Raw genomic sequence first — 14101 nt, forward strand, 5'->3', positions numbered from 1 at the left:
TATAATAAATATTGATTATTTATTATTTCAATATATTATTATATTATTGAGAATAACGATAAGAGTAAAAAAAGTAGTATTAATTTAATAATTTAAACAAAATCATAATGCTTTTTTAACTTGATTATTTATTCACGTAACAACTTTCTGAATCGGAAGTTTGTTTTTAAACTATTATCAATTAGTTATTCTTAAGAAAATGGTATAATGGGTAGCAAAACTGATGAATAATTTTTGTTACTCAATAAAATTTTTAAAAAAATCGACAACTGTAAGTGAATAAAATTAAACCTTGTCAAAACTATAAAACTATCATAATAAACTTTCAAGATTTGAATATGCATTAAGATATGATACTCTTATAGGTGTGCTACACATCACGCAGATTATAAAATTTACGCACTTTTAGAGTGCTCATAAATTGCAAGCATTCATTTAAATCTCGAGGCCACCAGTGAGTCTTGCCCACACAACTTGCCTATTCAAAATTAGATCATTCTAAGTGGGCGATCGATTCGAACATTTTAATAGAAATGAATCTGAATTTTAGATTTCCTGTGTTCTATTTTTTAATGAGTTTAGTGTTTTACTTTAAAATAATAGAATTTTTTAAAATATAATAATTAAATTTAATTGAATGACTCATTTATTTTCAAAAAACACTTGCCAAAAATAGTGTAACTCTTATTTATAAAAGTTTAATGAAAATGCAAAAATTTTGTTTTTAGTTCCATTAAATTACTAGAAGCGTTTTGTTTCGCAAGTAACTATATATTTTTTTTCATAAATTTAACAGAACTAGCAAGAAGCGAAGCATTGAGCAATGATTTTAGAAAAAATTTAATTGTTTTATTGATAATAAATGGTTAGGGAAGGGACTGGGTTAAAATAGTGAATAATTGTTCAATTTTGAATAAATAGATTAGTAAAGGTATGAGATCTAGGATTTTTAAAATTTTGTGACAGGAAAATACAATTAATTTTTTAATATATATANATATGTATATGTATATGTATATGTATATGTATATGTATATGTATATGTATATGTATATGTATATGTATATGTATATGTATATGTATATGTATATGTATATGTATATGTATATGTATATGTATATGTATATGTATATGTATATGTATATGTATATGTATATGTATATGTATATGTATATGTATATGTATATGTATATGTATATGTATATGTATATGTATATGTATATGTATATGTATATGTATATGTATATGTATATGTATATGTATATGTATATGTATATGTATATGTATATGTATATATATGTATATATATGTATATATATGTATGTATGTATATGTATATGTATATGTATATAATATGAAAAATTCCCACTATACAATGCACGCAATACACATGATTGTTTAATTTTGTATAAATGGTTTAGGAAAAAACTGAATTCTTGTATTAAAACAGTTTTCATCTTAAGATAAGATTTCAATTTTATATAGACTATGCTTGTTTGCCTCCAGACTAATTTTAAACCATTGGAACTCAAGCCTTATTAAATATTGAGTTTTATTTCATGTTTAATTGGAAGAATTGTTTCAAATTTTCTCATGTTAGCTTTAACTTCAAACAAGCCTTTTTTTAAGCTTCAGATTTTAAAATTTACAAATAAATTACATGTCTATAAATCAATACTCCATAAACAAGCCATTATCAAATCAGTAATCTACAAATCTTTAATTGCTACTTGTTAAAATATTTTGTATAAAAAGGTAATTGGAAAAGAATAAACACTTCATTCATCAACATTTACTCTTAACAAGTCTTATTGATTTTATTTCTTGTTTTCTATTTTTCGGTTTTATTGATTCATTTAACTTAATGGTTTTATTCATTTCTTTCATCAATTTAATGATTTTGTGCTTTGAAATTTTATTGGTAAAATATCAGTGGTAAATTGCTCTATAAATCAGTAAGTCTTTAGTTGCTACTTGTTAAAATTGTTTTTGTATTAAAAGGCTATTGAAAAAGAATGAACACTTCATTCATCAGCATTTACTCTTAACAAGTCTTATTGATTTTATTTCTTGTTTTCTATTATCCGGTTTTATTGGTTTCGTTGACTTTATGGTTTTATTCATTTCTTTTATCAATTTGATGCTTTTGCGCTTGAAAATTTCATTGGATAAAGCTAACAATTTATTTTCATATCATTGTTTTACACATTTACTGACAGTCTCTCGAAAATTTGCTTTCGAAGTTTATCTAAAAATCAAATTATTAACAAAAACTTTGTGCGACACATAACCAAGTTGTCACAGCGTCAAACAGAATCAACACGTTTACTTTAAGTGTTCTAATGGAGCAAAGTAAACCTTCCAAATCAACTTACAAGATTGATAGTTGCAAGAAGAATTATGAATTGTGTTAAATGAAGGGAAAACTTATGGGAAAAGAGCATGACACGGTAAAGAAAAACAGTCGTTTTCTAGGCAAATATATGGGTATTAGATAAAGAATAGCTAGCTAAGCTGCCATATTTATCATCTAAGGAAAGTAGAGAGCAAAAAAGGCAGATCAAACTTTCAATTTTAGTCACTTTGTCTCAAGGTTAACATGAGAATCACATTTTTTTTTCACTTGTAGTCTGGTCTCGAGCGTTTTAAAAATAGACATTTTCAGAACTTTTTCTTCGATCCATTTTGTTCTTGTCAAGTTCACTTATATTATTCATTTAGTAGAGATCTATTTCCTTGAAGGTACCTAAATATAATTTTTCGTCATTTGTGTGTAACGCCTGTTTTACTTTTTCTCATTTGAGTGTTTTGAAAACTTTTACATGTTAGTATAAAATTAAAAAAGGTATTGAAAAAAAATTAATTCTGACCTTTCATAAACATTAAAATTAGAATAAAACGCAGAAATTAATTATAGATATTTTTACTTTTCGACATTTCGGAAAAGGTGTTTACCATTATTAAGTTGTGTAAAAGTTTAGTCTTAATATTGTCCGTATGAAATATGACAAAATGCGCCCCAAAATTTAGCACAACGTATAGACTATTGCTGAACAACAATTTTAGCCACTAAATTATCTTTGCGTGGTGTAAAACAATACTTAATGAATCAAACCATATAATTTCTTTGACAAAACATTTTTATAAATGAAAAAATTGATTTAATTGATCTTCCCTAAAGAGTTGTTCAAAAATTTAATATCTCAATAATTTAACGTAAAGATTTAATTCAAAAATTTTATTTTCCATGACTAATTATGTAATGAAATATGCTTCGTTGCTTGGGAAATTTATTATATTCCTATGAGATTTATTAATTTTCGTATTCCTTGAAAATACAGTGGTTTCATTGAAATTAAAAAGTGATCGTGTACTTCTTACAATGTGCATTAATGGACAGATCTTTACTATTTAACTATTAGGGCGGCGTTTCTGCTGAACATATGTTTCTTGACATATAATTTCAAAGCCTTGAAAATATCAATCATAATTTAGAAGAATTACACGCTTTCATGTTAAAAATGAAGAATACAATGAAAATCTTTCTTCCGTAGCCTGATGGTAAATAGAACTTTTTTAAAACTTTATTAGATAATAAGGGGTTCCATGACTGTTAGAAAAAAAAAACACAAGCTCTCATCGTAAGATGAGTTCCATCCAAAAATTATGTTCACTGCAAGGAAATTAAATATTAGGAGCAAGCGAGGAGAATGGGTGTTGCTAACCAGTGTTTGACATATTTACCTTGCTATTTTCGAAAATCACCATCCTATCAATGCACCTATTAAGTAAAAATGTATAAAAATTGCATTCATTTCGTAAAAATAATAAAATTTTATTATAAATCTATAGTATTTAAAAAAAGGAATTTATTAGTTTCCTCTTGCTAGGCAGCTATTGTGTTTTGCCTCTCTCTGATAACACCAGGGAAAAAAATGAAAATGAAATTTTTCTAATGGATGAAATTTTTAACAGGTGTTTTTGTAACGCTGCCTTCAAATCTGCTATGGGCTTCTCTTTGCAAGCTACACTTTTTTTAAATTTTTAAAAATAGCATCTAGTCTATTTTTCGTCGAAATGTATAAGATTAAAAACGTTATATATAACAGGGGGTCGCACAAATGTTACGAGAAACCTCTAGAGGAGTTAGAGCACATCATTAGGTTTAATATTGCATAAAAACCTATGCCCTGAAATGTTGTCATACGCCGCTAAGGGAACCTTCCCTGTTATGATCTGCTTTTTCGTGTACTTTTGAGCAGGTCATAATAGGGAAGCACCCCGTGTGACGCCCCAAACGGCGTACATCTATTTGTAATTTCCGGGTATAGGCTTCTATGTAGTATTAATCTTGATAATGTTTACTAACTCCCCTAGAAATTTGCCGCCACATTTATGCAACCTCCTGTTATATATATAACGTTTTCGAACTTGAACAGTTCGGCAAAAGATGTGTTAAAAATGTGGCTTTAAAAATATCTGTAATTTTAGGAATAAAACTAGTTTCATATTTGAAATCCAACACCCGAATTAGGTAAGATCAAGTACTTGTATAAGTGCAAAAAGAAATTTGTTTCCTTGTCTAACAGTTCCAGGTTGCAGCCTTGATATCTAATAAATATTAATTTAGTCTGTTTATAATGTTAATATACAAAAAGATACATTCATAAGTATGGAGAATAAATTATTGTCGAATTCTGTAAAAGTATGTGAAAAATAAAATTAGTGGATAGCAATTTTTTAAGCATGTAAACATTAAGTATATAAACACCAATTTAAATACAAATTACATTTTTACGCAAGAATATATTCATTATCAAGGTATTTCTTTCGAGCTCGAAACAACTCTAGTTAGATAGGTCATAAATATTCATATTTAAAGTACTTATAATAAACATCGCTAAATAATGCTATCAACACATTTCCTTATTTCGCCTTACAACGTTTTTAAGTTCAGCAAAATCTAATTTACCGGGATTTGTCCAATTTCCTCACCAAACAGAAATTTGCCACTTCCATTATAAGAGGCATATTTACTCGAAATAAAACATTACTTCTTATTTATGGGATATTTTTAAACTCCAATGACAATTTAGGAAATGAAGAAAGTGGCGAAAAACGTGCATATTCAATATTATACGAACCTTACCCGAAACGATCATTTAAACTGAAGAGATGGCGAAAAACGCATCCTTAAAGCTCCAAAATGCAAATTTCTCTGTAAATAAGATAGAAAGGTGAATATTACAAATCTCCCTTTCGAATCTCGTTTAAATACTGTAAGAGAAACCCATTTCCTTAAGGAAGATATATAAAAAAAACTAAAACTCCATCATCACCCGGGAAGCCGCTCGTAAAAACGGGAGCAAAAAAAGAAAGTTTTCTTGATAACTTTTTACCAATCAGTTCTTTATAATGCAATTTAAATCTCCCGCAGTTAGTTTTTCTCGAAACGGGCTCACATTTACATTCATTCAAGACATTTCTTTCCTTTACTGTCTTTCTTAGAAAAGTGGACAAATAACATAAGTCTGCGTTCAAACTTTTTGCCTTTTTGCTCCTTCAGGGAAAGAATCTAAGCTGTGTCACATTAGTGGCGTCTTCCTTCACAAACAGCATCTCCTCAAAAAGATTAGGATTCTCCTTTTTTATTTGTACACAACAGCCATGTATAGATGAACCGCTATCTTCTTTAATAGTTCCCCAGCAACAACTTTTCATCCTCGCTACCCCTTTTTCCCGAAAATGCCCGGGTTATTTAGGAATTTCTCCTCTCCCGTAAACGACACTTTTTCTGGTGGCGCCTCAATTTCTTCTTTTTGTCTGCATTTATTTTTTCTTATTTCTTGTCGCCCCAGCTATACCTTTAACCCTAAGTGCTCCAATATTTCTTCACCTTCCCTTGGCGACGAAAAGCTACTCACTCCTGAAAAAGCAAGAGAGATCCGGGGGTGGTGATGGGTTGAAAAATGCCACTAGAATATTCGAAAAGCCAAAAAAAGAAAAAATATGAAAAAAATATCTATAACCGACCTCGCATAAAACTCGACTTCTTGATGAGTCGCTAAACCTATCGGACTGGAAATAACCCGTTTTCTCCCCTCTTCAACACCTCTTTAAGACCCACCTCACATATTCACATGACTTTTCCCCCCTCAACTTTTTACTCCAAAGCACACGAAAGAGGTGTCATCTATACAGAAGGTCGTCTATACTTCTCCGTTTTCGAAGATTTGAGAGAATATAAAATATACCCTATGTAGCGCGCCGACTTTTCCTAATGGACTGTGAAATCCTGGTGTAAGACATTGCCCTAGTCTATGTATCAAAAGGGATAGGGTGGACATAGAATGGTATCCAATAGAAAGATGTAGAGGATCGTTTCGGAAGTATTGTTTTACAACCAAGAGGAACTGATTTTTTTTTATATGTATAAAAGCTTTATTCTGTCCAAAACTTAATGGTTTGTGTAATTACAAGCATTTTCATCTTGAAACTATCAGCTTTTTTCGAAGAAGAAATTTTAAAGCTACTAAAAGCAATGAAAAAAATACTGTTCGGTCATGCTACGAAAGAGAGACAAATTGTGAACGTTAGAAGTGGCTAAACTTTTTCGATTATTGAAAGAAAAATACCAAAGTTTTTCATTTATTTTCATTTATAAGAAGTTATATTTAAAGAAGAATCGAAACTTAATAATCAAATATTCGTTATAATTACATTTCGCGTGTACACTGATGACGAAAACTAATCTGTATGTTCACTCTATATGTGGTAATTTCTTTTCAGATTCTATTTACATTAGGCTATTTACATTATTTATATAAGGCTTTTTACGCTATCCACATAGGCTGTTCTGTAATGACTGACTTTAAAGTGCAAAGTTTGAAATCATAGTAAAAAATGAATTAAAAAGCGTGCATTGAAAGTATCTCACACTATATTATACAAGTCACAAATTAATATTTAATAGTGGAGAAAACTAAAATATTATCAAAATCTGACTAATTACTACATGCAAAGGCAATATTAAGAAAATTTTTGTGCCGAAAAGTTAGTATTTTTTAAAAATATTTTTGCATTATTTGATGCTAAACAATTTTTAATTTTAGTAGAAACTGAAACTTCTATAAATAAATAAGATAAATACAAGGATTGACTCACGTATTAAACAAAGATTTTCACTAAAATTTAACAGATGAATCTTTCCCGACACAACGTTTTTCATACTCGACGACATAACTATTTTTTATTTTCAATGAACGGGATGTTCAGCAAAGACTACCCTTAATTCTTCGAATCATTATCTGCATGAGGACAAGTGAGTGTACAGGTTGGGGATCGAAAATTGATATTTAAGCTAAGAAAAAACAAAAGCTCAATTAAAATATGGCAATTATTGGGGATCGTACATTAATATTAGATGTAAGTCAGGAAAAAAAACACTATCGAAATCTTGCAAATCACAGTTGAGAAAGATGGGGATACAAAAAGCCAAAACTGATTTGATTGCCAGTAGAAATAGAGAAGAGTTAAAAGACTATTATTAGGAACTTTTTTTAAGTTTTACCAGAAATAAAACAACTTGTGACAGGTCATGGTCTGTACAGATGCCTTACTTTCTTTAATTGTGATTCGTCAAGTTTCTATAGTGTTTTTTTTCTCACTTAAAAATTAATTTGCAACAGGCAATATGCATATTTATTTTACATCATTTTCTATAAATATTCTGAAAATTCATAATGAAGTGGGTTTTAGGATCATCATGTATTTAACCAAACATTTAATAGAATAGATTAAACCGATGCAATTACATATGAACTTAACATATTAACTTACATTCCGTTGCAATTACAGATGAACTTTCTTCGAATACTTATAATTTTTGATTAATTAAATGCGTTAAGATAAAATGAATATTTAGGAAAAAAAGCATTTTGATTAAAAATCTAAGTTTTAGACTTAAGGAATTCTACATCACAGTTGAAGAAATTGAAAAACCTTCGATTGTTCAGTAATTATTGCTAACCATTTTTCATGCCATCGTAATTTGTGACGGCCTTCTGGAACTCGGTTACAGTACAAATGCATTAGCAGCTGTGATTTCTTTACACTTTTAAGATTTTTCTTTCTTTTAACCTAATAACATTGTTTTATAAACAAAGCAAAAACTCAACATCAGTATAGTTTGTCAATGTTTGTGTAATTACATAGCAATCTCATACAGCTATTTTCTTTTTTGTTAAATCAACTCTTTTTATCATATTTTGCATCTGTTTGATTTTACATACTTTTTTCTTCTTCTTTCAGATATAATTTATATATAATTAATCTTGATATGCTTTTACTAAATCATTAAAACTGCATTTTTTTGAAAAAAGTTTGCGAACTGTTAGCCCGGAGAATGTTTCTATTATGTGAATAGCCCATTTTATAGCATGTGTACCTAATTTCTTAGAAGCTACTAGCAATCTGTATGTAATACGTACGTAAATTTTGTTTTGAGACAGTAAAACGCAATTATTTATATGACTAATCAGTTTTAAATTTTATTTTATAACCGTCGTTGAACAGCCGACTCAATTCTTTGGGTTTACGACTACTAATGTTCAACTCCATAGCCTTGTAATTTTGAACCCTATCCAGAAGACAAGGGAACTCCTTGATCAAGCATTAGGAAAAATTTGCCTTCGTGGAGGACTTTTTGATGAAACTAACCAGCTCATGCGTTAGTGGGAGAGGAAAACCACTAAAACCTCTTACGGTTAGCCTAACTTCATTGGGACTCTAACCCTTGATCCGTCTACCACTGAGGATATTTAATGCCTGCACTGTGCTTTGTGCAAGCCAGAAGCGGAATTCGAATCGACCAGCCATAGCTGTGATTCGAATCCAGTTCACCACATCGAAAGGCGAATGCTCTATCCCCTAAGACATCTGTGCCAGTCTTAAATAGTATCGGTCACAATTTAAACTCTAATAACGTCACACTAACATCCATTACTTGCTTGCTTTGAAAATTATAAGTAAAATATAAAATTGGCTCTTAATTTTTCAGGAATTTCGTTTAAACATGAATTAACTTATGGTCAAGATGTTGATTTTCTCTCTTCATAAAGTCAACAGGGAGAGTTTACTGTCAATAAGTGTTAAATAATGGCAAATCAAAAAAGTCAACCTAATGATAGAACCTTCCACTGCATGTCAAACGTAGTGTATAACATTTATGAATTTTGTTTCCTTGATAATGGAATGACGCTTAAGTTTGCCGTAGTATAGTCGCTGCCCACCCCTTTTATGCTAAAATATACATTCAATTAATCAATCATGAAAACAATGGTTCTACCAAAAAAAAAACATGTTTAAATAAGTTTGACTTAAATAAATTAAATACAAACCTTTAAGTTTCGTATAAATGTTAGACAAGTGTTAAATGAAACAAGTGCAAACCAACAAATAATTTTTTTTGCAGTAATTCAATAAAACAAAAGTTTANCCATAGCCTTGTAATTTTGAACCCTATCCTGAAGACAAGGGAACTCCTTGATCAAGCATTAGGAAAAAGTTTCCTTCGTGGAGGATTTTTTGATGAAACTAACCAGCTCATGCGTTAGTGGGAGAGGAAAGCCACTAAAAGCTCTTACGGTTAGCCTAACTTCATGGGGACTCTAACCCTTGATCCGTCTACCACTGAGGATATTTAATGCCTGCACTGTGCCTTGTGCAAGCCAGAAGCGGAATTCGAATCGACCAGCCATAGCTGTGATTCGAAAGGCGAATGCTCTTTCCCCATAGCCATCTGTGCCAGTCTTAAATATTGTCGGTCACAATTTAAACTCTAATAGCGTCACACTTACATCCATTACTTGCTTGCTTTGAAAATTATAAGTAAAATATAAAATTGGCACTTAATTTTTCAGGAATTTCGCTTAAACATGAATTAACTTATGGTCAAGATGTTGATTTTCTCTCGTCATAAAGGCAACAGGGAGAGTTTAATGTCAATAACTGTAAAATAATGGCCAATCAAAAAAGTCAACATAATAATAGAACCTTCCACTGCATGTCAAACGTAGTGTATAACATTTATGAATTTTGTTTCCTTGATAATGGAGTGACGCTTAAGTTTGCCGTAGTATAGTCGCTGCCCACCCCTTTTATGCTAAAATATGCATTCAATTAATCAATTATAAAAACAATGGTTCTACCAAAGAAAATCATAATGTTTAAATAAGTTTGACTTAAATAAATTAAAAACAAACCCTTAAGTTTCGTATAAATGTTAGACAAGTGTTAAATGAAACAAGTGCAAACCAACAAATAATTTTTTTTGCAGTAATTCAATAAAACAAAAGTTTAAAAAACACAAGTGCTTAATTTAAAAAAAATAATCAATAGTCGAATAAAAACAATTTATGAAAAGTAAAGATACGTAATTTAATTAGTAAAAAAGCAGATCAGTTGAAAATATTACCTAAATATTTCCTATACCAAAAATATTTATTCCTCTGTGTATCAATATACTAAAGAAAATACAATACTAAAGAAAATAAAGCCTAATGAATTATGACTTCATTAACTTTTCCGGATGCTTACTTAAACAAGATTCGCTAGATTTTAGTTGATAAAAAATTGTATCCCGTATAACTTCATTACACCGCTTTCAAAACTATTAATTTAAAAGCCAAAAAATATTATTCCCATTAGTTAGTAGTGATTTTCAAGCAGTCACTAAAATCTATTCTTCCCCGGCTGAGCAACCCTTAACAACACTCTTTAGTAAGACAAATCGACGTTAAAAATTCCCGCAATTCAATTTAATTATCAACTCATTCGCTCCTGTTCCCTGTCAAGAGGCTGTGTTTTAAGTAAAGACTTACGTCCCTTCTGTCATTTTAGTGAGCCAAAATTTGTTTTTTATTCTAGCCGCTGCGCGCTCTTTTTACTTAGCGCCAAGTTAAAGAAAACAGATGTTCTATTTAAACTTGATGCATCCCCGCTTAGGCAATTTATATCGGAAAGGTGCCGAGCTATTGAAACTTTATTAATAGGTCGAAGGCACTAGGCAGAGGAGAAGCGCAAATCAGGAAAAATAAGCGCCTAATTATTCCGCTCTTTCAAGTTTCCCACCGGATCTGGTAATAGTGACAAATGCGGGAGAAACGCGTTTAAATATTGCGGCAAATAAAACATTACCCTCCTCGTCTCAAGAGATGGCAAATAAATGCAGGAAACAATACCTTAATGTTGCTTTAACACCAGCCGCGCCAGATTCAGGAGTTTTGAAAGGGGGTGATCAGGTATAGGCTCCCTCCCGTTATTTATGAGTAAATGGAGTGGTTTCAAAGAAAGTATGAGGTCACCATCACAACCTTTAAGCCAATCATATTCATTTATCTTCACTTGACCTGACGCTGAGACATTATCCGGATGCCACGCTGTCCTAGAAGCCAGTCCTAGTTCAGCCATTTGCGGGAGTGTGTACTAGAATCTCAAGAAAGACACTTCTTCCAGGTGATGTCTGCAATAAGAGTACCACGGGAACCCACCGCAGTTTGACAAAGAAAAAGATACAAATGTTGATTCATGATACTGGAAAGGTTTCCGGCAAATTCCTAAAGGCATACAGAAATCATATATTATCGATGTAAGTGATAGGAAGACGAGAAACTAACGATTTGTTGTCAGGAGATATGTGGTGTACTGCTACTGACAGAACTTCTCTTTAAGAAGTGTCAGCAAGCGTAACATGGCCGTTAAGGTTGTATATCACCATTCAAGTTCACCTCCTGAGTACGCTATTTTCGATTACGGATTTCTCTTTTATTACTTACAGTATTGCTACATTAGTTTTGCTTGAAACTACTTGCTGCTCAAAACTTACTTTACCTCTGCACGTTTAAAATAAATTTTCTGAAACTGTCGTAAATTTCGTTGAATGCAAATTTATAAGCTTTTGTTCAATTTAATGGCTTTCTTTCGTAGAATAAACACATACCATTATGGAGGATTTATTCAAAACAATTTACTCATCAATATCGATAAAGTAGAGCTTGGTTATCTATTCAGACAATTTAGGTCAATATTTTATTCGCAAAATTTATTCTAAGAAAGGCTTGATGAAAGGAGTTAAGAAATAAATTTCAAATTATTTTTAAATTTACATTTTGCTAATAAATTTTAACTTTCAGAAAATTATGATAATATTTTTAACCTATTTCAAATAAGTATATATATATATACCAATTGTTCTTAATTTATTCATTCTATTTAGAGGTCAGTTCTAAAATTATGCTGATTGCAATAAGCTTAAGAAAATGCAAGCTATGAGGAAAAAAAAATCTACGTGCATATTTTAATTAGCCTAATGCTTATAGGCTGATTTAAATGAACAGACTGACTAAAATATACAGAAGGGTTTCAGAATTGGTGCATTACAAAATGACTTACTTACACAATTAACTTACACACAGCTTATTGCAGTGTGCAAAATATGCCGGCAAAAATATGCCGGCAGAACGAAAATGAAAGAAAATAAAAAGTTTTTTTCAATTAGTCTATGACACAGGTAAATTGACACAGGAGAGAAGTTTTAAATGAATAGATAAGATACTTTTATGTATGTAGTAGGCCGTATACCCATTGTTGATAAAAATTTTAAAATATTAAGTTACGAATTTCTTGGAAAGCACCCTATAAAAGAACGGTCAAAAACACGTATAGCAGCTCATTAAGACTATAAAATTGTAAACATTGAAATGCGACTTTTAATGTAATATGAGTCGCGAATCCCTAAGTGCAAAGTGCTGTTAAATGTTTTTTGAAAGGCGTATTTTCCTGAAAAAAATACTACTTCAATTTAAGAGGAGGTTGCGACGCATTTTTTGTCCATTAATCTTACTATCATTTTCATAACATCTTGAAACAACAAAAAGTGTCACAAAGCTCTATCATTTTGCAACTAAACAAAAGGGAAAGAAGAGCCTTGGTCGGTTAGTGGGTCAAATGAAAGGTCAACATATGACTAGAGACTTGCAAAAAGTTTTGTTTAAGCCTATCATATAAGAAAACTAAAACGCTTGCTTGAAGGTTTAAAACTACAGTTCTACAAGATTTTTAATAAGCTACCTAAAATAGGTCACATGATTTTTGTTGAAGTTGATATTATAATTGAAAAAAATCTATCATTTAATTTTTTTACGCTCAAAGATGATTATTCCGGCATATTTTTGATTAAACTGTTATTATTTTGTTCCTTGCAGGATAAACTTATATTTCCTATTTATAGGATACCGAAGTGATTTGTTTGCTATTTTTAAAATCTATATCATAGGTTGATTTCGTTTTCTTGTGTACGTGATCACTTTAAAGTTTAGAGCAGTATAGCCAATTCCGGCTTTTTCCCCCCATTAAACTGTCTTTGTATTACTATATTTAAAAAAAATGTGCGCAGTCTTATGAATGTAGTAACAAAGAGAATTAATTTAAAATTCGATTGGTTCATATGACGCAATATTCTTGACATCTATATTAAATTTATCAGAATTATGAAAATATAAATTCGCTTGTATGAAAAAAAGGAACTAAAATTGAATTTGGATTTAAATACTTTTTTTTTAAACTCTCGTGAAATATTTAAAACTCCATAGAGTATTAGTTCGTGATCTGTGCGTTATGTCAAAACTGTTTTCACTAAGTTGACAATTAAAATTTATTGAACTGATTCTAAAACATTAAAAGCAAAATTTAAGTTACGTTGCGAAAATAATTATAATAAATAACTCAAAATTGTGTTACTTTTTAACTAACCAATATTTTCAGATATCTAAAAATAAATTTCAAGTTGCATATTTTACAAAACTGCAGGTACACTGAGCAAAGAAAGAAAAAGATGTCGCCCTCAATTACTTTCGTTTTAATGATCGGATTTTCACGTACTAAGTATCTATCGTAATGGTTCTTGGGGGTGATCTTAAATATGCTAATTATGTAGTGTAACTATTAATTAATTTACGAAATCAGACACAAAAACGCATTTTCTCTGAATAACGTTTTCTCTGAATGCAGTTTCTACAAGTGGATGTCTACATATATATATATA

The sequence above is a fragment of the Parasteatoda tepidariorum genome, chromosome X1 (genome assembly GCF_043381705.1).
Source record: "Parasteatoda tepidariorum isolate YZ-2023 chromosome X1, CAS_Ptep_4.0, whole genome shotgun sequence".
Lineage (NCBI taxonomy): Eukaryota > Metazoa > Arthropoda > Arachnida > Araneae > Theridiidae > Parasteatoda > Parasteatoda tepidariorum.